The sequence below is a fragment of the Mesoplodon bidens genome, assembly GCF_964165515.1.
Source record: "Mesoplodon bidens genome assembly, chromosome: 7".
Lineage (NCBI taxonomy): Eukaryota > Metazoa > Chordata > Mammalia > Artiodactyla > Ziphiidae > Mesoplodon > Mesoplodon bidens.
Window position 1 is genome coordinate 42,435,500 of NC_138164.1, and position 25,796 is coordinate 42,461,295.

At 47.8% G+C, this 25,796-nt stretch overlaps 1 pseudogene across 1 annotated transcript in view; it reads left to right on the top strand.

Annotated features, from left to right (window-relative positions):
- The window catches only part of LOC308620770 (centrosomal protein of 78 kDa-like), a 1,829,729-nt pseudogene that overhangs the window by 1,143,623 nt on the left and 660,310 nt on the right, over positions 1 to 25,796 (top strand). The window lies entirely within an intron of this gene.

The following is a 25,796-nucleotide window of genomic DNA, read 5'->3' on the forward strand; positions in this document are numbered from 1 at the left end:
GGATCCAGGGGAAGCTCTTTTCTTCCGTAGACACTTCATGACCCCAGTTTCCACAACAGCAGGCACTGCTGGCTCTGCCAAGTTGCTGGAGAAGGGCACCTTATCTGCAAAGTCACGAATCCAAATGGGCCCCCATTGCCAAGGGTGGAAGGAAGTTGTTTGGCTTAGCTTCTTGGGGGATCAGAAAATTGGGAGTTCTGGTGGGGGGACTGCAGGTACCTTGCTGTCCCTTGGTACAACGTCAGGGGAAAGAAAGGTCGCTGGTAGCTTCAAAGAGCTACCAGTTGGGGCTGTGCAGAGCGTCTTAGTAAATGCCATTTTGGTTGCAAATAACAGAAACTCAAACCGGCTGAAGCAAAAAAGGGGACATCTACGGGGAAGAAAAGATGGCTCCTGCCTGTCCAGACTCCTCCGCTTTGCTTGCCCGTTGATTCTCTAACCTTCCGCATTTCCTTTCAGTAAACTCCTTTTCTCTTTAAGTTAGCCACAGGAGATTTCTGTTGGTTGCAACCAGAGAATCTTGAGTGATACAAAAAGTCCTAGTGGAACCCAAGGGCAGGCATTGGAATGGGCCTTTCCAAGGAAAGAAACCAAGAACCAGAAAGTCATCAGGAATCAGGGCAACTTTCTGCATCAGTTGGAATGCCTTCAGCTTTTTTTTTTTTTTTTCCTTCATGGAGCTCATAATCCATTCATTTATTCAATAAGCAATTATTGAGTGTCTATCCTGTGCCAGGCACCCTGCTAGGTCTTAGAGTTCCATACAGGTATAAAATATGCCAAGACCCCTGCCCTCAAGTAGCTCACATTCTAGTGAAGATAAGACATGTGAGCACATAGAGTATATTCACAACACAGAATAAGAAGAGCTATGCCATGGACACATATAAACCAGCAAACATAAAATAGATAGCTAGTGGGAAGCAGCCGCATAGCACAGGGAGATCAGCTTGGTGCCCCGTGACCACCTAGAGGGTTGGGACAGGGAGGGCGGGAGGGACGCAAGAGGGAAGAGACATGGGAACACATGCACATGCATAACTGATTCACCCTGCCACAAAGCAGAAACCAACACACCATTGTAAAGCAACTACACTCCAACAAAGATGCAAAAAAAAAAGAAGAGCTATGCCAGAGGGATGAAGCATGACTGTCTTCATAGACCTAGAAAGCACAGATGCAATTATCCTGGTAGAGAGGGCCTGGGCAGAGAATCGCAGGTAGGTGAACCTGTGTGCACAGAGAACATGGTATGTATGAGAAGCTGCAAGTTTTCAACATCCGTGGAGCAAAAGAGTTCTTGAAAAAGTAGTGGGAGACGTGGCTGAAGAAATTGGTTGAGGATGAAGCATAAAAACCCCACTGAAGTGTGATCTTTTTTTCCTGAGGAGGCATGGGGGAGCCATGGAAGATTTTTAAGCTGTTTGAGGACATGGTCAATTCTCTGGGTTTCAGAAAAGTCTCTCTGGAGTCTGGGATGTGGTGAAAGTTGGGCTGGACCTTTCACCAGCGGGCACGCTCAGTGGCTCAGGAAAGGTTTTCGCTCTGCCTTGGGAAATTTTTCACGCCGCTCTGGCAGAGGAGCTCGCCCCGCCCACGGCTTCTCCTCACTGGATTGGTTGAACTCAGGGAGGCTACCAGGAGGCCCAGTTGACCTCCCAACTCCACACCCCCGCCCCCGCCCGTTAACGCTCTGGGCGCGCGCTGCCTTCAGCTTTAAATAACAGAAACCTGGATGTGGGTAGATGGTAAAAATTTGGAGCCCCTCCCAAATGAACTCTAGCCATGTGGCTTGCTTTGTCTGATGAGATGTTGGCAGACACATGGCAGGTGGAGACTTGAAAAGTGTGCTTTGCGGCTTTCTCTTTCCTGTTGCTCTTGGAAACCTGTACCCACCACACGTGGCCTGGTCTGGCCTGCTGGGTGATGAGGGACCACACCGGGCAGAATCAGACGTCCCAGCTGAGGCCTTTCTAGACCAGGGTTTCTCATTCTCGGTACTATTGACATATTGGATCAAATAAGTCTTGGTTGTGGGCAGCTGTTCTGTGCACTGCAGGATGTTTAGCAGCATCCCTGGCCTCTACCCCTAGATGATAGGATCACCCCCAACCCAGTTTAACAACCAAAGTGTGTCCAGACATTGCCAAATGACCCCTGGGTGGCAAAATCGCCCCCAGTTGAGAACCACTGTCCTAACCCAGCTTGCCTGGCAATGACCAGGCAGGCATGTACACGAAGCCACCCTAAACTAGCCCCAGCCAAACCAACCAGACCAGTACAAGGGGCCAGCTTGACGCCTGGAATCATGAGAACTAATAGTTGCCATTTTAAGTCACTAACTTTTGAGTGGTTGGCTCCACAGCACAAACAGGTACATCTGACTACAGTGGCTGAAACTGATAGGATTGATTTATTTATACAACAGGATGTACAGAGGTAGGCAGTTGAGGTACAGTGCAGAGCACAGTGATGCCACTAGGCTCCCAACCAGGCTTTTCATGTCTTTCCACTCCACTGTCCTTTGAGGTGGGCTTTGGTCTGTTACTTGTTACCTGGTGATCCCCAACATGGCTGTTCCAGCTCCAAGACTGAGCTCCAGGAGAGGAAAAGGAGACAATGCAAAGGGACAAAGAGAAAAACTTTCTCCTAGCAAAGCCTTGTCTTTAATTCCAGAAGGGAAGCCCTGCCCAGGGCCTTCACCTGCATGTCACTGGCCAGAACTGAACAACACAGCCAGGTCTAGCTGCAAGGGAGGCTGGGAAATGAGGGCATTTCGCGTGCTGCTTATACAGTAGAGGGAGGCAATGACTAAGGGGCTTGTAGTGTCTGCTGCACTGTCTCTCTGGGGGTCGTCTTGGTTTCTTCTTCTTCTTTTTGTTTTTTTGCCACACGGTGTGGCTTATGCGATCCTAGCTAACTGACCAGGGATTGAGTCCGGGCCCTTGGCAGTGAAAGGGCAGGGTGGACTGCCAGGGAATTCCCTGGGTCTTGGTTTCTTGTCTCTACCTGTTGCTTATCTATCCTGGCCATCTCTTTCTAAGACTGGCTTTGTTTCTCCAAACACAGTGGGAGAAATGGCCACCCCAGCTGGGAACTGCATCAAGACTTTCAGCTCCAGACCCTTAATGACCTGTGTGGTAACTCCGTGTCCCACTTCCAAATATCAAGGGCACAGGTGCTGATTGGCCCAGCTTGGGTTAGAAGAGAAACCTGATTGGTCTGGCTTGGGTAGAATATCTACTGATCAGCCAGTCAGGTGTGGCCAAGAGAGCAGCAGTAGGTAGGGTAAACCTGGTTGGGGAATGTGCATTCTCAGAGAAAGGGGTGTGTGGCTGAGGAGACACCTAAAGAACCATCTAGTTCAAGGAGTGAAGAAAGGACATTGCCATTGTGGGTTGCAATGTTGATACGATAAAGATTAACACGTCCTTTGAAAGACCTCAAATACAGTGGAGTCACATAGGCATTACATTTAACTTATGCAAATTCAAATATTTGTATTCAACCAAAGTAGTTTTTTTCCCACACAATTTGGCTTCCAAACATGAGCCAGCTACTTAACTACTGCCTGACCAAGTGATCTTTTCTGGTGCTGGAGATGGCTGTTTTGGATTTGGGGGATATGGTACAGTATAAGTAATATGTTCTTTATGGAAAACTGCTGGGATTTTCAAGATTATTTTTAAGGTCAGGTGATGCTCACCCTTCTCACTGTGTAAGAAGCACCTTTAGTGGAAGATGATGCAAATCATTTTTCCCATTTCCTTCTAGTTTTAATCAGTATAAAGAATGCATTTGGTTTTAAAATATCAAAATACTTTTATTGTGGCTTTTTAAAAATAAAAAATAAATGATATTCATGGCTTCTGGCTCTTCTTCCTGTTTTATTTGGTGGTCTCTGGCCGTACAAGAAAGGCAGGGAGAGAACAGATGGCTGGAGAGAAGGCAAAAATGAGGGTCTCTTCAAACACCACGGGAAAGGGGTGTGTCCACCTGGGCAGTGTGTGTTCTTTGATGACTGGGTACTTGGTCCGTCCTGATGGCCTGGGACTTGACCTACTGGGCTGTCTTGGTGCGGCAGAATGGGCAGCGTGAGATGGAGTTAGAAACCTGGGTTCCAGACCCAATTCTTGAATTTACTAGCTGTGTGACTTTAGACGGGCCATTTAACCTCTCTGGGCCTCAGCTTCCTCATTTGTAAAATGGGGAACATAATGCTATTTACCTCCCAGGGCTTGAGAGAGGATTAGACGAGAAGTGTTTTGAACACCGCAGAGCGCCATATAAACATGACTCACTGTTATGGAAGCGATAAAACTGGTTGCTGTTCACATTTATTATAATCAATTCAGATATAAATGCACTATACCATGGCCCCAACAGCCCTGAGGTTACCATTCTGTCCTGTGGCCCCAGTACACGCCCTGGGTTTTCTCAACTGCGGGCTTCTCAGAGCTCCTTGGAGGTGTGACGTTTGGGTTTGTCACTACCCAAACACATAATTGCATCTACCAGGCCTAGGAGTCTGAATTTCAAACTTATTCTTCATATGCCTGCGTATGTTTACATTCATAATATCTGTGAAAAGAACCCCTCTCCTCACACACTCCAAAATACAGTATTGTGCAAAATACCAGTCTAGGAAGCAACACACTAGGGTAGCAACCTTTAATGTCCTAAAAAAGCATCTTAGTAGTTTGACGCAGAAGAGTTACACTGACTCACGGAGGATCACGCGAGGCCCAGCGGGACGACGTTTCTAGTTCCTTCCACCAGGTTTAGAAAACAGAAGGTTCTGGCTGGATTTGCTGGACATTTCTCTCTTCAGCATCTCCCTTCCTTGGTCCATCTTTGGGGTGCCTTTTCTGGCTCCAACCTACAACAAGCAAGAGCAACAAATGCCCAAACTCTATAATTGTAGGGAGATCCCCAAATATTTCTCAAATGGCATTTTTTTTTACTGAAAATAAAATCTTTGTTGTAAAAAGTATTTATATACACACATAGACGTGAGCAAAACGAAGGTAAAATGATCCACCATTATCACACTACCCACAGGTAACCTTATTCACATTTTGGTGTACACTCTTCCAGATACACAGATAACGTTTTCTTCTTACATTTGCATCTTTTTTTGAACCAGGAGTTTCTGATGATAGGCAATTTCATTGGGATGGACTTTCTCTCGAAAAGCTGTTACTGAACTGAATGCCTTATGTCTCTGATGTCTTAGGAGGGTAAAATGCAGCATACTCTAGGGGGTCTGTCTAACCCTTTTCTGAGCACTACTCCTGGATCCAGGCAGCCATGTGTGTGACTCTGTCCCTGGTCATAGCTGATCGGGCACATGGCACGGGCTGGGCTTTTAAGATGGTCACTCCCAGGATTTGGGGTTATGGGCTCTAAGATGCTACTTGCTTCCTGGGCTGGTCCTTTGAACTGGGGGACCATGAGGTCATTCCTTCCTGTCACATGACTGGAGAGAGCAGAGATCAGGGGAGCCACACAGAGACACAGAGAGGAGATACGGCCTGTGTGTGCATGTGCGCATGCTTGTGTGTGTGTAAAAGAGATGATGCCTGAGATCTGATGGCTTACCAGTTCTATTTCGAGGCCAGGCTCTCTTTCAGCTCCCAGTTTTTATGAGGCACTCACCCCTATATCCTTAAAAAAGCCCCCTCCACTCCCCTTTTTTTTTGCGGTACGCGGGCCTCTCAGTGTTGTGGCCTCTCCAGTTGCGGAGCACAGGCTCCGGACGCGCAGGCTCAGCGGCCATGGCTCACAGGCCCAGCCGCTCCGCGGCATGTGGGATCTTCCCAGACCGGGGCACGAACCCGTGTCCCCTGCATCGGCAGGCGGACTCTCAACTACTCTGCCACCAGAGAAGACCCAGGTGGTTCTTATCGGCCAACTTGGGGAAAACCTTCTTCTAAGACTTTGTGGCTAAAAATGTAGTCTGCAGAGCTGTGCTCTTGGTACCAGCTGGGAGCTGTTCAGAAATGCAGAATCCCAGGCTCCCCCCACCCGAGACCTGCTGAGTCAGAATCTGCATTTCAACAACATCCCCATATGATCCGTGGACACCTTTGAGTTGAGAGGCGCCACTGTAAACTATCCTCTAATTGGCTGGTTTCTGGAAAAGTAAGTTGCAGTTTTGGCCATGTGTTTCCCCTGATATGCATGAAGAGAAAGACTGAAATACTATTGGTTGGTCTTGCACACACTTAGACACAAACCAGGACCCGCAGTAACGACTGGGATTTGTATCAATAAAATCAGCTGCGGTATATAAACAAAGTACCATTTCTAGACATTTCAATAAGCTTGCCTCTTCAAGTTGATCTTCAAGTTGATCTCTGAGTTTTAGGATTCAAGCTTCATGTTAATTCCTCCTACACCATTCACCCTCTTTAATTAATTTAGCTCCCAACAAGGAGTTGCTGAGATTCCTCCATCTAAGTACGTGCCCTCTGTTTCTCATAGGAAAGCCCATTTCATCAGTTTCCAGTAGTAAAGAAAAGGACGGGGACCACCTTACCGATTTCTCTGCCATTAGCCGCTTGACTCTGGCTTTCAGCTTCTCCTCTTGCTGTAGCCTTTCCTCAGTCAGCTTCTCCTTCTCTGCCAGATGCTGCCGTAACTCTTCTCGCAGCAAATACTGCTGAGTTTCCCAAGAACTGTTGATCTTCATCTGAAATGAGGGGAAGGGGAACTGCAGCTGATGGGGGACAGGACTAACGCAGGAGTCATTTCCACTACCTTTGGGGGCGGGACAAAGGTTCACGAAACTTTCTTCAAAACACAGAAAAACGATGCTTAGCTTAGTAACTAATAGCGAAGTAGTAGAGCATCGTGGTTAAGAGCTCAGACTCCAGATCTAGGTAGAATCTCAGCTCTAGTTCTTTCTAGACACTTCTTCATATAGAAAATAAGCGGGTGAACTAAGGCAGGCCGTCTTCCTCCTCTTTCATCCCTGCCGGCCGCTTGGGTGCGGGATTCTGTGGAGAGCACGGGCCCGTGAAGGGGCTCTGCAGCACGCCTACCTGACCTACTGCCCTTTCCAAATTGGCTTTAATGAGGTTTTCTCTGTTCCTCATTTCTTGCAGCTGAAGCAATTTCCTTCTGGAATCCTCCCGAAGCTTCTCTTCCACCTGAAAGGATGATGAAACCGAGGGCTTGCTGCTAATGTGACCATCATGCCCTCTGGGGAAACTCTTCTGGGGGGGCTAATGGCAGTGGGGGAGTCCCTGAGGGGTAGGGACAGCTGCAGCCCAGCAGCAGGGGTCACAGGCATGCACAGGGTGGAGGCAAACTCACAGGGAGTTGCCCCCTACGGGAAAGGGCCGAGCTCTGCACCCGGGGCTCAACTATGTTCTACCGCACACTCCCATCCCAGCTCGGTCCCTAACAAGCCGTACGACACTCGGAAAGTTATTTCACTGCTCCGTGACTCAGTGTCCTCATCTGTCAAATGGGGATGATGATACTAGTATCACTGCATAGAGTTATTGTGGGCATTCAATGTTTGGAATAGTGCTTAAGGGCTCTGTGACTGTGTTAAGTACTGTTGTAACCTATGAAAGGTGGACGGCAATGTCCGCCGTACAGTCTCGTTCTAATAACTCGTGATGGGTACTTGGAAATGTTATGATTGGGTTTATTATCATAACTGTTTGTCGTTACCACTTTGAGCACACTCACTGGTGGTAACCTCTCTGGAGGCTTGCTAAAGCAATGTCTATTAAGAATTGCAGCCTACCAAGGAAGGCATTTAAAGTGGAGAAGCTTGCCTAGTTTTCCCCCCTTGCTTGGGTAACAGTCAACGCATGGTAAGCTTGGGAGTGCTCCACACTACCCTTGGCTGGCCAGTGTAGGCCTCGCAGCTGCTCAATTCTTGGATGCACCTGCTGAGCCCTGGGCTCTGGCACTAACAGGAAATGAGGCAAACTCTCATAAATAAATGGAAAGTGTTTGTGCTGAAACAAATTCACAGGCTGTTTTTTTAGGGATCTGAAGAGGGGGATCACAGGGATCTAATAAAAGACCCAGAAAAGCCCTTAAGAGCTTTCTTCTGAGTAGTGTGGTCCAGTGGAAGAGCCTCTACCCAGCTCCGTTACCTTGGAAAAGTCATCTAAGCTCTCTGGGCCTTAGTTTTCTCCCAGGTCTAAACATGCTCTGACTTCTGTATCAGCAGCCTTTTTCATATGCTGCAAAAGCCAAGTCCAGCCTTGGGCTCTGCCCTTATCTGTGCTCTGCATGAACAGCCCCCGTTCCCGTCCCCAAGTCTCAGAGTCACCTTCAGCGGCCGCCCTGCTCCCTCTCTCACACTCAGTGGTCTCACGCCTGTCCTCCAGTCCCTCTCACATGCTAGCTGGACTGTGACAACTGGCCTCCTCGCCTCTAGTTTAGTTTCTTCCAGTGCAATCTTAACGGGACTGTGAGAGTTACCTTGCTGTAAGGCAGCTCTGTCCAACAGAACTTTCTGCAACGGTACAGGTACTCTGAGCGAGGCTGTGTTGTCTAATACGGCAGCCACCAGCCACATCTGGGGATCAAGCACTCGAAATGGGGCTGGTGTGACGGAGGAACTGAATTAAAAATTTTAGTTAATTTTTATTAATTTCAGTGAAAACAGTAGCATGTGGCTGTTTGCTACGCCAGGGTCACTGAAGTCAGACGAACCTGGAGTCAGACAAAACCGACTGTGCCATTGGGCTAGTTACTTTACTAGTAGCTAGTAGCCTTGACTTTCTCATCTGTAAAATGGAGAGGATGATTTCTAGATCACAGCGCTGTTGTGAAGATGAAGAGATGAAATGTTCAGGGGAACGCCTAGTACCTGAGAAATTGTAACTATCATTTTCACCCTTATTACTGTCCACGAATGTCTTTCCATCAGTCACTTGTTTAGAAGCCTTAGTAGCTCCCCACTGCCTGTGTGGTACAGAGCCCAAGCGCCTGAACTAAGGCAAAACACCAAGCCAGGGATTCAAGAAGCCCCTACGAACTCTGAACGAGGTAAATAAAACTGAATCCACACCTAGATAAACCATAATAAAACGGCTGGAAATCAGGGGAAAAGACAATCTTAAAAGCAACCAGAGAAAAAGACAGGTTATGCAAAGGTACAACAGTTAGGCTTACAAATGACTTCTAAATAGAAATAATCGGAGCCACAAGACAATAGTGACATATCTAATGCTGTATCTAATGTGCTGAAAGAAAAGAATTGCCATTGTAGAATTCAATACACAGTCAAATGTGTTTTAAGAATGAAGGTGGGCTTCCCTGGTGGCGCAGTGGTTGAGAGTCCGCCTGCCGATGCAGGGGAAACGGGTTCGTGACCCAGTCTGGGAAGATCCCACATGCCGTGGAGCGGCTGGGCCCGTGAGCCATGGCCGCTGGGCCTGTGCATCCGGAGCCTGTGCTCCGCAACGGGAGAGGCCACAACAGTGAGAGGCCCACATACTGCAAAAAAAAAAAAAAAAGAATGAAGGTTAAATATACATCTCCAGACAGACACACAGGCACATTTGAGAATTTGTCATCAGTAGAGTCACAATGAGGGAAAACATTAAAGGCTATTCTTCAGGCACAAGAAAAATGAACCCAGGTGGGTGATCAGAGATGCAGAAAAGACAAGCAACAGTAAGGGTAATGTGTGGATATGATACTGACTATAGAAAAACACTAGTAATGTCTTGTGGGGTTTTAACTATCAAGAGGAGTTTAGAAAATGACAGCAATGGCTTATAAATCTGGAGGGGGTAAGTGAAGTTAAGGTGTTTGAAACTCATTGCACTGTCAAGGAGAAGGGCATAATTATCAACTACTATTGCCTCTTGGTAAGTTAAGAATGCAGGGCTTCCCTGGTGGCGCAGTGGTTGAGAGTCCGCCTGCCGATGCAGGGGACATGGGTTCGTGTTCCGGTCCGGGAGGATCCCACATGCCGCGGAACGGCTAGGCCCGTGGGCCATGGCCACTGAGCCTGTGCGTCCGGAGCCTGTGCTCCACAACGGGAGAGGCCACAACAGTGAGAGGCCCACGTACCACAAAAAAAAAAAAAAAAAAAAAAAAGAATGCATATTGTAGTCTTCAGGATGACTACTAAGAGAATAGTAGAAGAGTGAAAAACTTAATTAATGTGTGATTTTGGTGAGTCAAGGATGAATGCTATTGTCTTACTATTACTAAAAGAATAGTAAAAAAGTGAAATATTTCCAAGCTAATAGAGGGGGAAAGTGGAATAAGAGAAAACCATCCACTCAGAAGGAGGCAAGAAAGGACAGAAAAAGGAACATAGCACAGATGGTACAACTGGTATTGAGCAAGTAGATTTAAACCCCAGTACACGAGTAATTACATAATATAAATGGACTAAAAGTCAAAGATTGTCAAACTGGATTTTGTAAAAATGATACGTTATTTGAAGGCATATGTCTAAACCTTAAGACAAAAATTGACAGAGAACATATGAAAAAGATATGGTATGAAAACTCTAACCAACAGAAAGCCAGTGATGAAGCTAAATGACAAAGGAGACGTTAAGGGAGAAACACTACTAGAGATGAAAAGGGACATTTCATGATGATCTAAAGTTTTGCTCTACAGGAAGTATTAGGATTCTGAATTCATATGCACCTAGTAACACAGCCTCAAAATATATAAAGCAAAAATCGTTCATATTAAAAGAAGAAACACACAAATGACCAACATGTTGAGATTTTTAAAAACATTCTCAATGATGGAACAAAAAGACAGAAAAAACTCAATATGAGAATTTAAGTTGGAACAACATCATTGGCAAACTTGGTTTAATGGATCAATTCTTTCTTAGATAATTTCACAATTAATATCTGAAGGCAGTCTAGGGTTGTGGTTACACACAGGAGCTTTGGAGTCAGGCAGACCTGGATTCAAGTTCTGCCACAACTACTTTATGCAAGTGAACTTGGATAACTTCCTTCACCTCTGTGAGCCTCAGTTTTCCCGACTGTAAAGTGGGGTGAATACCAGTATAGACCGCATGGGGTCATTGTGAGGATGAACAGAGATGATGCAGGTGGAGTGCTGGCCCCAGAGTGGTTCCCAGGCCGACCTGTCCCTGCCATACCTTGCTCTTTTCCTGCAGCGTCATAGAGATCAGGCTCTGCTCGGTACTGCTCCTTTTCAGCTCCACCCTCAGATTCCTCATTTCTTTTTCCATGTCATGGATTTGCTGAAAGAGTTCCAACAACAGGGAAGTCAACTTCACAACTCATTTCATCCGGTTCATTAAGGCAGAAACCTAGTCTGGGATTCGCTTCATTCCTTCCCTTGGGGGACAATTCCACATCTTTGAGGCAAAGTAGACTTTCTTTCAACGGATGCAATGAAAGGGCTGGGTGAGGGAAAATTTGAGTTTCTTTTGAAGATCAGCATGGATCCTGGATTAAACAGTACAAGATACCTATCCACTCATTAGAATCTCTTTCCTTGGGGTATATTTTTGAGTTCAATCTAAATAAGGGCTGTTTGGAAGACACAATGGGCACAGTTTGGAAGCAAAGAACAATGACATTTTTCTTTTTTCTCATTTGAGACAGAGAAGTGTGCTCCTGACAGAGAGAAGAACACACGTCTCCTGACCCCGTCCCAGGCACCGTCCTTCCCAACGGATGGAAAACGTATGCCTGGTGATGTGCACGAGGGTTCGGGCCGGTACAGGGGGTGAACATTTACATTGAGTGCTCATCTTTTCATTGTATTGATTTTTATGTTCACCTTCCATAGAAGGCCAGTGATACATTTGCTTTTTATTTTGTTTTTATGAATTGTTGTAAAATTGAATGTATTTAAGCAAAAATACTTCAAGAAGAGTTGTGTTAATAGCAGTGCTCAGGGCTGTGATAAAACTTGTGACAGTGGATCATGAAAGTCTGGGCATCACAAGTCCAGGGGTAGGGACCACGGTGAATTTCTAGCAGCATATGGTGGCCACCTCCAGTCCCTGTCCCCAGGGGAAACCTGATGAGGGGCCTTGAGCCAACTGCCCAGAAAATCTGGGGAGAGTGTGTTTTCCATGGTCTTTTCACCCATCTCTTTGAGGCCAGCAAATCAAAGAATTAGGAGACTACATTAACAGACAAACACCCAGAAAGCCCCAGAGCTTCTGCTAGCTAATTTGCCAAGGAACCACTCCAAAACCCTCAAGGCCACAATCTAGGCTTTCAGTGGACACCGAGGGGTCAGGAGGTTCAACGCACGGTTTTGCAGAGTTTTAACTCTTTCTCTTGGGCTTCCCACTTCTCCTTCTGGGCATCTTCCTTCTGTAACTCTTCTTTCAGCACTGAGCACTGTGGAGAAAAAGGACAAGGCCACGGGGGCTTGGCTGGGGGTCCCAAGTACCTGTGTTCACGCCCAGGAGTGTTTCTTGCTGTATAACCCAATCACACCTCTGAATTCTGAGAGGCGAGACCATTTGTGTGATGGGAGCACGGGATCCTGCAGTGGTTCCAAGTTCATGCCTCTCATGAGTTCTGAGGAATAGAGCGTCTAAATTCCTCTTCAAAGGCCAGCAAACTTCACTGCAGGGGAAATCCAGCTTTGCAGAGTCTGGGCACTTAGGGTGCAGGAATTGGGATGTTTTCACGCTGTGACCGGTGAGGGTGGAGGGGGCCGGACCAGTGAGCTGGGGTCCATCTTAGGGCTTTTGTGCAGGTTGCATCTCAAAGACACAACTGCCCCAACTGGTGTGGAGGGGTAAAAGGAGCTGTCTTGCCCGAGGGCGGCTTGGCAACAGGCATTAAGGGCATAAGGATGGATGTGCCTTCTTTTGACCCAGCAATTCCCACTTTAGGAATGTACCTTAAGGACAATGACTGGAGAAATAAGTAAATCTGTAGTTTCAAGGATGCTCTTCACAGAATTGTCCGTAACAGTGGAAGAAAAAAAAAAAAAAAAGAGGAAACAACCCAAGTGTTGTTTAGAACAGCAGACCACTTATAACACTGGGTACATCCAGGAGAAAGTATGTAGATTTTAAGACGAATGATAAGAGCGTTGATTTATTAGAATGGGAAAATAATAAGTATTTAAAAATTTTAAAAATGTGCATAGTATAAATTCACTATAAAATGATTGATTGATTGATTTCTAGGCAATATATAGAAACAAGACTGGAAGAACATACATGAAAATATTAACACTGATTTCTCAAGGTAGCATTTCCTCTCCTCTCTTTTTATTTTTTCTTCTCAATGTCATCTACTTATTTTTCTAAAATTAACACACATGATGTATGTCATTAAAAAAAGGCATCTCAAATGTTCACAAGAGCAGTACCCTTGGTGGTGACGAACCCTTGTGCTATTGGCCAGCACAGTCTAGAGGAGAAGGGACCTCATTCCAAGGTCAACAAGGAAGGGGAAACGGGGACATAAATCATCCAAATGCATTTCAGGAGGTAGAAGAGCCAAGCAAGTGCTGTCTTTGCAGACTCCTTCTACTTAGCACCAGCTCTGCATCCCCTTCCCATCACCAACACACACACACACACACACACACCACATTAAACAGCTATAGCACATGCCTGGGAAGACACTCTGCTTGGGAGAAACGAATGCAGAGGGCTTGGCCAGGCAGCCGACCTCAGGCAGAGGCAGAAGAGCACAACTAAAACCTGCCTCCCACTTCTCGCAAAATGATTTTGTCATCCCAATTTCACAAATGGGGAAATGGAGGCCAAATAATTTACAATGAAAGAAAGCTCTGGGATTGGACCCTGGTCTGTCTGATCCCAAAGCTCGTGCAGTGCCTTTCACCAGCTCCAAACTGGGTATGGTACTACGTACCAGGTATTACCTACTGTGCCTTTTCCTTGGAACCTCAAGATCTGTTCTCACCCCACCCCCATGCAGACCTAGCTATCAGGTAGCCTCTGGGAATCTCTGAGTTGCCACCTGAGATGAAAGCTTCGAGGTTTTACCTTGACTCACAGAAACAGGCACATCATGCAAATACTGAGAAATCTTATCCTCTAGAGTCAGGATTCTAAAGTTAGCATTGAAGGCAAGATTTGCAAATAGTCAGTTACATGGAAAAAGCTCTTTGCTTGACTACCACGTTCATCTTCCATAGAGACATTCTACACACTAAAGTCTAAGGAAGAAATGAGAGTCTGCGTGTTTGCATCTGGATCTTCAGACATTCTGCTTTGAAGACAATTATGAGAACCAGTGGTGCTGGGACCATGATGCAGCCATTTGGTCATCCTTGCTCACAGAGAGATCGTATTCTGTTTAATGTTAAACTTTGTACTGGCAGTATATGCTCATAGGTGTGTTTGTTGCTGGGATTAAACAAACTCATTTATAATAGGGGTAAGAAAATGTTTGCTTGATTTGAAAATCTATTATGCTTATTCTGAGCCACATACATGCTGTCCTTTGAAAGGCTTCAGAGAAGTTGGCCACCTGCCCAGCAGCTACCCTCCCTGTGTCCTTGGGCACTGGCCTCATCTCACCACCGTGTGTCATGTGACTCCACTGTGTCTGCTTTTCGCAGCTACAATTTGCTGATGACCCGACACTCACTCTGGAGCTGAGGGCTTCGAGCTGGTGATGTTTTTCTTTGTTCTCACTTTTCAGTTGATTCACCTCCTGTTGTAGTTGTTGAACTTGACCATCCTTTACTAACACGTCTCTTTGCAAAGATGACACCATCTCTGTAAAAGAACCAAACAAACCAAAACAAAAGACTCATGGAGGTCAAAGAGGCAGGAAGGATTATTGGCAACACCGTGGCTGTCAGCCAACGTTCGGACAAGACCTTCCAAGCCTGGGCCACCACCGGTGCCCGCCTAGAACTGGGGAGGCTTTTTCCAAGGGTCCCAGAGCAGGAATGGGAATGAGAGCAAAGTCCACAGAACAGGGTTTGAGGCTTCAGTGAGAATGAGGGGCAGTCAGCACCAGCGAGAGGAGAAACCTTTGGGGGCCCCTTGTGGGCACAGGCCAGGTAAAGCTGGGAGGAGAGGCCACACCATGGGCCTGGGAAACAGACGCCCAGCACAGGGAAGGTCCAGGAATTCTTCTCCAGAGGCCAGGAGATGGGCGTGTGGCAGAGGGCACTGCTGGACGCTATTGATGGGGTGGCTGTTTTCACAGTCCTCTGAGTTTGGACCCCTCTCTACCACTTATTAGCTTGGTGGTCTTGGACAAGCTATTTCACCTCCCACTGTCTGTCCCACACAGAGTTATTGTAAGGGTCAAATGATGCGGTATGTCCCAAGAACTCAAAGTGGCTAAATTATGTTTGTTACAGGGCGCCTATTATTTTTCTCGGCAGCCAGCTTCCAAAATGGCCCCAATGATCCCTACCACCTAGAATTCATGCCCTGTCTAGCCCCTCCCACCCTGAATAGGGCTGCCATGGGTAACCAATATGATACTGTGGAAATGATGGAATGTTTCCTCCCAGGCTGGGTCATAAAATACACTGTGGCCTCCTCTTTGCTCTCTCTCGAATCACTCACTCCGGGGGAAGCCAACTGCTGTGTCATGAGGACACTCAAGCAGCCCTAGAGAGAAGCATGTGTGCTGAGGGACTAAGGCCTCCAGCCAATAGCCACATGAGCAGCCATTCGGAAGGGGGATCCTCCGGCTCCCCCTGAGGCTTTAGATGACATGACTGATGTCCCAGCCGACATCTTGACTGCAACTCGTGAGAACTAAGTCACCCCCCGCTCAAATTCCTGAATTACAGAAACTGGCGCAGATAATAAATATTGGTTGGGGTTTTATCCATTACATTTTGGGGTAACTTGTTATGCAGCAATAGATAACTACTCCATTACTGTAGCATCATTTTTTTAAACATCTTTATTGGAGTATAATTGCTTTACAATGGTGTGTTAGTTTCTGCTTTATAACCAAGTGAATCAGTTATGCATATACATATATCCCCATATCTCTTCCCTCTTGCATTGTAGTATCATTTTGAATAAAAGTGGGAAGAAGGGTGCATAAATGCAGTGGTATTGGGTTATCTCCTACGGTTCTTTTCTTGAAAGAACATCAGGCCTAGTTTTAGTGGTAGGTATCAATCAAGAATGTCTATGAAATAAGCACAAAATGCTCCAGAATTTCATTTTAAAAATGAGCTTTGCCTCCAGGACACAGTTCAGTTACTTGGAAATCCCTCTGGGGCTTGCCACACTTTGAGTGGGTCCAGCCCATCTCAAGCGTTATCCCAACCCAGGTCTGTCCGACTCCCTGATCGGAGAAGGTGGGATCTGAGACAGGCTTGATGCTTGGATGAGGTTTCACTGGCCGACATACGGGAGGAAGGTGAGGACCAGCGAGTTCATCCTTCCATTCCTGGTGCCCAGAACAGCACCTAGCCTGGGGGAGGTGCTCAGAAAATATCTGAGGACATCCCAAGTGAGGGAGGAGCATAAGTAGAGACCTGGGGGCAGCAGGGGGTGGGTGTGGGTGTGATTAAGTTGCAGAGTGAGGCAGAAGAAAAGCACAGATTCATACAGAGGTGGGGATTCACGTGCGACTCAATCCTATGCCTGGCTTCTACAGCTGTGGGCATGTTTCCTGCTACGTGCTGGCTGCTTTCAGAGTGATGTGCCCCTCCGAGGCTCACTGCCTCCTCCCTGTCACCTGCTTCTCTCCCTCCCCTCGTCTGTGAGTGGTCCCATCCTCTTCAGGTCTCTAGGCATGTCAGTTCCTGCTTAAAAACCTCCACTGGATTCCCAACACCCTTGGAATAAAAACCCAGACCCCCCGACCCTGCCCAGCCCCACAATCCCCTGTTCACTCCATGCAGCCTCTCTTGCCCTTGGCTTCTCCTTGCCCACCTGAAACAGGTCCACTCTAAAAGAAGCACATAGCGGTGGAGGATACAACATGAACTGGTTAGAATCGGCTAGGTCCAAGGGGGCATAAGATTCGACTTCCAGGGGAACTGGAGCTTCATTACAGGCTCATTGTAATACATGAGCGAAATGACACACCCACCAGCACCAGGACAGTTCGGAGGATGACCATAAAGATCAAAAAGTGGGTGGTGGGGCTTCCCTGGTGGCGCGGTGGTTGAGAGTCCGCCTGCTGATGCAGGGGACACGGGTTTGTGCCCCGGTCCGGGAAGATCCCACATGCCGCGGAGCGGCTGGGCCCGTGAGCCATGGCCGCTGAGCCTGCGCGTCCAGAGCCTGTGCTCCGCAACGGGAGAGGCCACAACAGTGAGAGGCCCGGGTACAGAAAAAAAAAAAAAAAAGTGGGTGTTGGCCCAATTCCTGGAAATCCCCGCCCCTTCCCCAAAATATTAGAGTTGTCACAATCCTCCCACTCATTAGCCTATAAAATTACCCAGCCCATAAAAACTAACTGCCCCATATTTGGGGGCCTCTAGCCTTCTGAAATGGCCCACACTCTGTCTGTGGAGTGTGTTTCTCTGTAAAGAAATCCACTTCTTACTTTGTCTCTCCCTGAATTCTTTCTGCGATGAGACATAAAGAACCTGAGCTTTATTAAATCCCGAGACCAGATGCGTGATCTTGATTAAAAGATAGTGGGTTCTGACTGGGTTTGAGTCCCAGCCCACAGGTTCAAGTCCCACCTGAGTTCCATGGTTGCACACCCACTAAGCTGGTCCCCCTTGGCCTCCCCCCTTGAAGCGCTGGCCACCACGACACACAGTTTATTTTCTCCACAGCACCACTGCTCTCTGAAGTGGGCTTGTTTATTCATCCCTTTACTTTTATTGTCTGTCACCCCCTCCCGAATCTGTGAGTACAGGAATCTGACTGTCTTGCTTGGCTCTCCCTCCCCGGAGCCTGGAACGGGGCCTGACACCTAGTAGGAGCTCAAGAAACATGTGGAAGCAATGAAGGAATCCAGGGAATCAAAGCTCAGCTATAGCTGTGCGTTGGCTGCCCCTCTCCCAACCCAAGCCCTTTATCAGGCAACCACGTCTGATCAAATTAGAAAATGGTTTCCCTTAGGCCCAAGTGCACTCGGCTGAAATGGGTGAGACCATGGGTGCCTTAAAGGAGTGACCCCAGTTTGTCCACGCTCTAGTTTGCACTCAGGCTGCTTTGTGGAACCACCCAAGCCACAAGGCGACCTGTGTTCTCCCTGGTGGGGCCAGTGCTCAGGAGACCTTGTAGCCAAGAGATACCATTCTCTCAAATATTTACCAGGCCCTGCCCTCGGAACTGAGTGGCAAGAAACCTCCACTGAGGGAGAACTCTAATGCACCGACACGGGTGATCCCTGAGGCTGCACCCATGTCACGGGCACAGGTGTGCTGGTTGACTGGTGATGTCTGCAGGGGGAGGGCAGAAGCTCTGGGGCCTGAATGCAGAAGGGCCTCACCTGACGTGATGGCGGCCTCCCTCCTTAAGTTCTCAGCCTCGTGCTTCAGGGAGGTGATTTCTAAGTTTCTCTCAGACAGGGTCTGGCACAGCACCTGGTTGTAGCCTTGCTGTAGGGCACTGATCTGTGGAAAGAGGCAACACACAGTCAGAGGGGGCCAGCCAGTCCTGCAGGACACGCCGGTACTACTCCAACATTGGGCAGAGTCGGGTTGATCTTGGATCGGGGTGTTGGGGAAACCAAGGTTTTCAGTTGTAACTAGTGGAAGGGGCAGGAGGGGGCCTGTTCCTTCAGTGACCACCATGTCATCGGTCCTCGAGACACGAACCTTATCTTTGTGGCCACCCAGGGGCTCGGGTGCTGCTGTCTTCCTATGACCTGTGGGTTTTCAGCCATAAATAGACCAGCTGTTGGTTCCAGATCATCCAGCACTGACTGGATGCACAGCAAAGTTCAAGAGCCGGGAGCAGGTTATGAAATGAATTCCCTCTAATGAGAATAGAGGGTAGTTTATACCTCACAGAACACTCCAGAGTTTACAGAGCCCGTTCACACATGCTACACTGATACTCGTCACAGCGTTGCTGAAGGCTGACGTTCCCATTAGTGTGCCCATTTTGTAAGGGAGCCAGGTTGAGACTTAGAGAGGCGAGGCCCCCTGCTCGGGATCACGTGGCTGGTCAGACGTGGAGTCTGATTCAAACCCAGTCTTTAGTTGCCTGGTTCCTCCTTCCCAGGTGGCTCTAGGAATGAGCGTGAGAAGTTGGAGGCTGTAAAGCATGGCATGGACTCGGGAGCCGGACTGTGGCCTTCAAGTCCTGTCTCTGCCAGTTAACGGGCTTTGTGAACACAAGGAGGACACCATATTCTGTTTCCTTTTGTTCAGTCTGTACGCGGGGTGATGGTAGTCCCAACCTGATAGGATTGTTAGAAGTATTTTAATAAGTTAGCATGTGTACAAGTGCTCAGATCATGCCTGGCACGCGGCACAGGGGGATGAGTTGTGACGGTCCTCTCCTCTGACTACCCACGGGGTGTTTTTTTTGTTTTGTTTCGGGGGTTTTTTTTTTTTTTTTTTGCGGTACGCGGGCCTCTCACAGTTGTGGCCTCTCCCATTGCGGAGCACAGGCTCCGGACGCGCAGGCTCAGCGGCCATGGCTCACGGGCCCAGCCGCTCCGCGGCATGTGGGATCTTCCTGGACCGGGGCACAAACCCGTGTCCCCTGCATCAACAGGCGGACTCTCAACCACTGCGCCACCAGGGAAGCCCCTATCCATTCATCTCTTGATGACACTTAGGTTGCTTCCATATCTTGGTAATTGCAAATAATGACGCTCTGAACATTGGGGTGCATGTATCTTTTCAAATACATGTTTTTGAAAACACGTGTTTTTGTTTTTTTCGGATTTATACCCAGGAGTTGAGTTTCGAGGTCATATGGTAGTTCTATTTTTAGTTTTCTGAGAACCCTCCATACTGTTTTCCACAGTGGCTGTGCCAGTTTACATTCCTACCAACACTGTACCAGGGTTCCATTTTCTCTAAAAATTGTAAATTTTCTTCCTAGAGGTAATTGAGATGGTAGTTCAGTAATAACATAAGATCAGGTGAAGTCTAAAGAAATTTTAGAAAACCTGGATAAAGTAAGAAAACATCTGTTCGCTGGCATCTGAATGTTAGAGAGACACCAAGACATGTGGGCCAAGTTCTGGAGAGAAGGGAAACACAGACGCAAGCTTGACATTTGGTGCAGCTTTTCTCCTTGGGGCATTTGCGGATTCAAATCTTACAGCCTAGGAGCTGAAAAGCCAAGGAGTTCAAAAGACTCTAACCACAGAAGCTGCTGGCATCCCTTGACTTGTAGGTGCAGCACTCTAGTCCTGCCTCTGTGGTCACTGCCTCCGCCTCTTCTTTGTATATAATCTCCTCCTGTCTCTCACTTATAAGTACACTTACAGATGGCACTTAGGGCGAGGATAGTCTCAGCTCAAAATCCTTATATCCGCAAAACTTTACCTTGTAAGGTAACATTCTCAGGTCCCAGGGATTAGAGCCTGAGATCTTTGGGGCCACCAGTCAGCCCACTGTAAGGCCTAAACGTCTTCTCTCCTGAGGAGGGTCTAGGCTGGGCTGAAACCCCGACAGACATCTACCAGAGGCCAGATTGAGAGCCCTTTTAGAAGGTCATTTCTCAGCTCATTTGGAACCTTGCTATTGCCCTTGTTTTTTTTCTTTTCTTTTCGGTACGTGGGTCTCTCACTGTTGCGGCCTCTACAGCTGTGGAGCACAGGCTCTGGACGCACAGGCTCAGCAGCCATGGCTCGCGGGCCCAGCCGCTCGGTGGCATGTGGGATCCTCCCGGACCGCAGCATGAACCCGTGTCCCCTGCACTGGCAGGCGGAATCTCAACCACTGCGCCACCAAGGAAGCCCTGCCCATTCTTTTTTCTCCTGTTTGTCCTCAACAGGGGGAAGCATTAAGAGTAAATGAGGGGCTTCCCTGGTGGTGCAGTGGTTAAGAATCCGCCTGCCAATGCAGGGGACATTGGCTCGAGCCCTGGTCCAGGAAGATCCCACATGCCGCGGAGCAACTAAGCCCGTGCGCCACAACTACTGAGCCTGCGTCCTTGAGCCTGCGAGCCACAACTACTGAAGCCTCCATGCCTAGAGCCTGTGCTCCGCAACAAGAGAAGGCCATGGAATGAGAAGCCCGCGCAACGCAACAAAGAGTAGCCCCTGCTCGCCACAACTAGAGAAAGCCCGGGAGCAGCAACAAAGACCCAACGCAGCCATAACTTTAAAAATAATAATAATAATAAAAAATAAATGCATTAGCAGATTTTGGGTTTCCTCTCATCGTTAGTGTATTGCTTTCATTCCTAAGACGCTAAAAAATTGGAAACCACTCCACTTACCAGGAACACACTTTGCAACACGGATCCAGGGGAAGCTCTTTTCTTCCATAGACAGTTCATGACCCCAGTTTCCACAACAGCAGGCACTGCTGGCTCTGCCAAGTTGCTGGAGAAGGGCACCTTATCTGCAAAGTCACGAATCCAAATGGGCCCCCATTGGCAAGGGTGGAAGGAAGTTGTTTAGCTTAGCTTCTTGGGGGATCAGAAGATTGGGAGTTCTGGTGGGGGGACTGCAGGTACCTTGCTGTCCCTTGGTACAACGTCAGGGGAAAGAAAGGTCGCTGGTAGCTTCTCAGAGCTACCAGTTGGGGCTGTGCAGAGCGTCTTAGTAAATGCCATTTTGGTTGCAAATAACAGAAACTCAAACCGGCTGAAGCAAAAAAGGGGACATCTATGGGGAAGAAAAGATGGCTCCTGCCTGTTCAGACTCCTCAGCTTTGCTTGCCCTTTGATTCTCTAACCTTCCGCATTTCCTTTCAGTAAACTCCTTTTCTGTTTAAGTTAGCAACAGGAGATTTCTGTTGGTTGCAACCAGAGAATCTTGAGTGATACAAACGTCCTAGTGGAACCCAAGGGCAGGCATTGGAATGGGCCTTTCCAAGGAAAGAAACCAGGAACCAGAAAGTCATCAGGAATCAGGGCAACTTTCTGCATCAGTTGGAATGCCTTCAGCTCTTTTTTTTTTCCTTCATGGAGCTCATAATCCATTCATTTATTCAATAAGCAATTATTGAGTATCTATCCTGTGCCAGGCACCCTGCTAGGTCTTAGAGTTCCATACAGGTGTAAAATATGCCAAGACCCCTGCCCTCAAGTAGCTCACATTCTAGTGAAGATAAGACATGTGAGCACATAGAGTATATTCACAACACAGAATACGAAGAGCTATGCCATGGACACATATAAACCAGCAAACATAAAATAGATAGCTAGTGGGAAGCAGCCGCATAGCACAGGGAGATCAGCTCGGCGCCCCGTGACCACCTAGAGGGGTGGGACAGGGAGGGCGGGAGGGAGGGAGACGCAAGAGGGAAGAGACATGGGAACACATGCACATGCATAACTGATTCACCCTGCCACAAAGCAGAAACCGACACACCATTGTAAAGCAACTACACTCCAACAACGATGCAAAAAAAAAAAAAAAAAACAAGAACTATGCCAGAGGGATGAAGCATGACTGTCTTCATAGACCTAGAAAGCCCAGATGCAATTATCCTGGTAGAGAGGGCCTGGGCAGAGAATCGCAGGTAGGTGAACCTGTGTGCACAGAGAACATGGTATGTATGAGAAGCTGCAAGTTTGCAACATCCGTGGAGCAAAAGAGTTCTTGCAAAAGTAGTGGGAGACGTGGCTGAAGAAATTGGTTGAGGATGAAGCATAAAAAACCCACTGAAGTGTGATCTTTTTTTCCTGAGGAGGCATGGGGGAGCCATGGAAGACTTTTAAGCTGTTTGAGTTCATGGTCAATTCTCTGGGTTTCAGAAAAGTCTCTCTGGAGTCTGGGATGTGGTGAAAGTTGGGCTGGACCTTTCACCAGCGGGCATGCTCAGTGGCTCAGGAAAGGTTTTCGCTCTGCCTTGGGAAATTTTTCACGCCGCTCTGGCAGCGGAGCTCGCCCCGCCCACGGCTTCTCCTCACTGGATTGGTTGAACTCAGGGAGGCTACCAGGAGGCCCAGTTGACCTCCCAACTCCACACCCCCGCCCCCGCCCGTTAACGCTCTGGGCGCGCGCTGCCTTCAGCTTTAAATAACAGAAACCTGGATGTGGGTAGATGGTAAAAATTTGGAGCCCCTCCCAAATGAACTCTAGCCATGTGGCTTGCTTTGTCTGATGAGATGTTGGCAGACACATGGCAGGTGGAGACTTGAAAAGTGTGCTTTGCGGCTTTCTCTCTCCTGTTGCTCTTGGAAACCTGTACCCACCACACGTGGCCTGGTCTGGCTTGCTGGGTGATGAGGGACCACACCAGGCAGAATCAGACGTCCCAGCTGAGGCCTTTCTAGACCAGGGTTTCTCATTCTTGGTACTATTGACATATTGGATCAAATAAGTCTGGGTTGTGGGCAGCTGTTCTGTGCACTGCAGGATGTTTAGCAGCATCCCTGGCCTCTACCCCTAGATGATAGGATCACCCCCACCCCAGTTTAACAACCAAAGTGTGTCCAGACATTGCCAAATGCCCCCTGGGTGGCAACATCGCCCCCGGTTGAGAACCACTGTCCTAACCCAGCTTGCCTGGCAATGACCAGGCAGGCATGTACACGAAGCCACCCTAAACTAGCCCCAGCCAAACCAACCAGACCAGTACAAGGGGCCAGCTTGACGCCTGGAATCATGAGAACTAATAGTTGCCATTTTAAGTCACTAACTTTTGAGTCGTTGGCTCCACAGCACAAACAGGTACATCTGACTACAGTGGCTGAAACTGAGAGGATTGATTTATTTATACAACAGGATGTACAGAGGTAGGCAGTTGAGGTACAGTGCAGAGCACAGTGATGCCACTAGGCTGCCACCCAGGCTTTTCATGTCTTTCCACTCCATTGTCCTTTGAGGTGGGCTTTGGTCTCTTGCTTGTTACCTGGTGATCCCCAACATGGCTGCTCCAGCTCCAAGACTGAGCTCCAGGAGAGGAAAAGGAGACAGTGCAAAGGGACAAAGAGAAAAACTTTCTCCTAGCAAAGCCTTGTCTTTAATTCCAGAAGGGAAGCCCTGCCCAGGGCCTTCACCTGCATGTCACTGGCCAGAACTGAACAACACAGCCAGGTCTAGCTGCAAGGGAGGCTGGGAAATGAGGGCATTTCGCGTGCTGCTTATACAGTAGAGGGAGGCAATGACTAAGGGGCTTGTAGTGTCTGCTGCACTGTCTCTCTGGGGGTCGTCTTGGTTTCTTCTTCTTCTTTTTTTTTTTTGCCACACGGTGTGGCTTATGCGATCCTAGCTAACTGACCAGGGATTGAGTCCGGGCCCTTGGCAGTGAAAGGGCAGGGTGGACGGCCAGGGAATTCCCTGGGTCTTGGTTTCTTGTCTCTACCTGTTGCTTATCTATCCTGGCCATCTCTTTCTAAGACTGGCTTTGTTTCTCCAAACACAGTGGGAGAAATGGCCACCCCAGCTGGGAACTGCATCAAGACTTTCAGCTCCGGGCGATTAATGACCTGTGTGGTAACTCCGTGTCCCACTTCCAAATATCAAGGGCACAGGTGCTGATTGGCCCAGCTTGGGTTAGAAGAGAAACCTGATTGGTCTGGCTTGGGTAGAATATCTACTGATCAGCCAGTCAGGTGTGGCCAAGAGAGCAGCAGTAGGTAGGGTAAACCTGGTTGGGGAATGTGCATACTCAGAGAAAGGGGTGTGTGGCTGAGGAGACACCTAAAGAACCATCTAGTTCAAGGAGTGAAGAAAGGACATTGCCATTGTGGGTTGCAATGTTGATACGGTAAAGATTAACACGTCCTTTGAAAGACCTCAAATACAGTGGAGTCACATAGGCATTACATTTAACTTATGCAAATTCAAATATTTGTATTCAACCAAAGTAGTTTTTTTCCCACACAATTTGGCTTCCAAACATGAGCCAGCTACTTAACTACTGCCTGACCAAGTGATCTTTTCTGGTGCTGGAGATGGCTGTTTTGGATTTGGGGGATATGGTACAGTATAAGTAATATGTTCTTTATGGAAAACTGCTGGGATTTTCAAGATTATTTTTAAGGTCAGGTGATGCTCACCCTTCTCACTGTGTAAGAAGCACCTTTAGTGGAAGATGATGCAAATCATTTTTCCCATTTCCTTCTAGTTTTAATCAGTATAAAGAATGCATTTGGTTTTAAAATATCAAAATACTTTTATTGTGGCTTTTTAAAAATAAAAAATAAATGATATTCATGGCTTCTGGCTCTTCCTCCTGTTTTATTTGGTGGTCTCTGGCCGTACAAGAAAGGCAGGGAGAGAACAGATGGCTGGAGAGAAGGCAAAAATGAGGGTCTCTTCAAACACCACGGGAAAGGGGTGTGTCCACCTGGGCAGTGTGTGTTCTTTGATGACTGGGTACTTGGTCTGTCCTGATGGCCTGGGACTTGACCTACTGGGCTGTCTTGGTGCGGCAGAATGGGCAGCGTGAGATGGAGTTAGAAACCTGGGTTCCAGACCCAATTCTTGAATTTACTAGCTGTGTGACTTTAGACGGGCCATTTAACCTCTCTGGGCCTCAGCTTCCTCATTTGTAAAATGGGGAATATAATGCTCTTTACCTCCCAGGGCTTGAGAGAGGATTAGACGAGAAGTGTTTTGAACACCGCAGAGCGCCATATAAACATGACTCACTGTTATGGAAGCGATAAAACTGGTTGCTGTTCACATTTATTATAATCAATTCAGATATAAATGCACTATACCATGGCCCCAACAGCCCCGAGGTTACCATTCTGTCCTATGGCCCCAGTACACGCCCTGGGTTTTCTCAACTGCGGGCTTCTCAGAGCTCCTTGGAGGTGTGACGTTTGAGTTTGT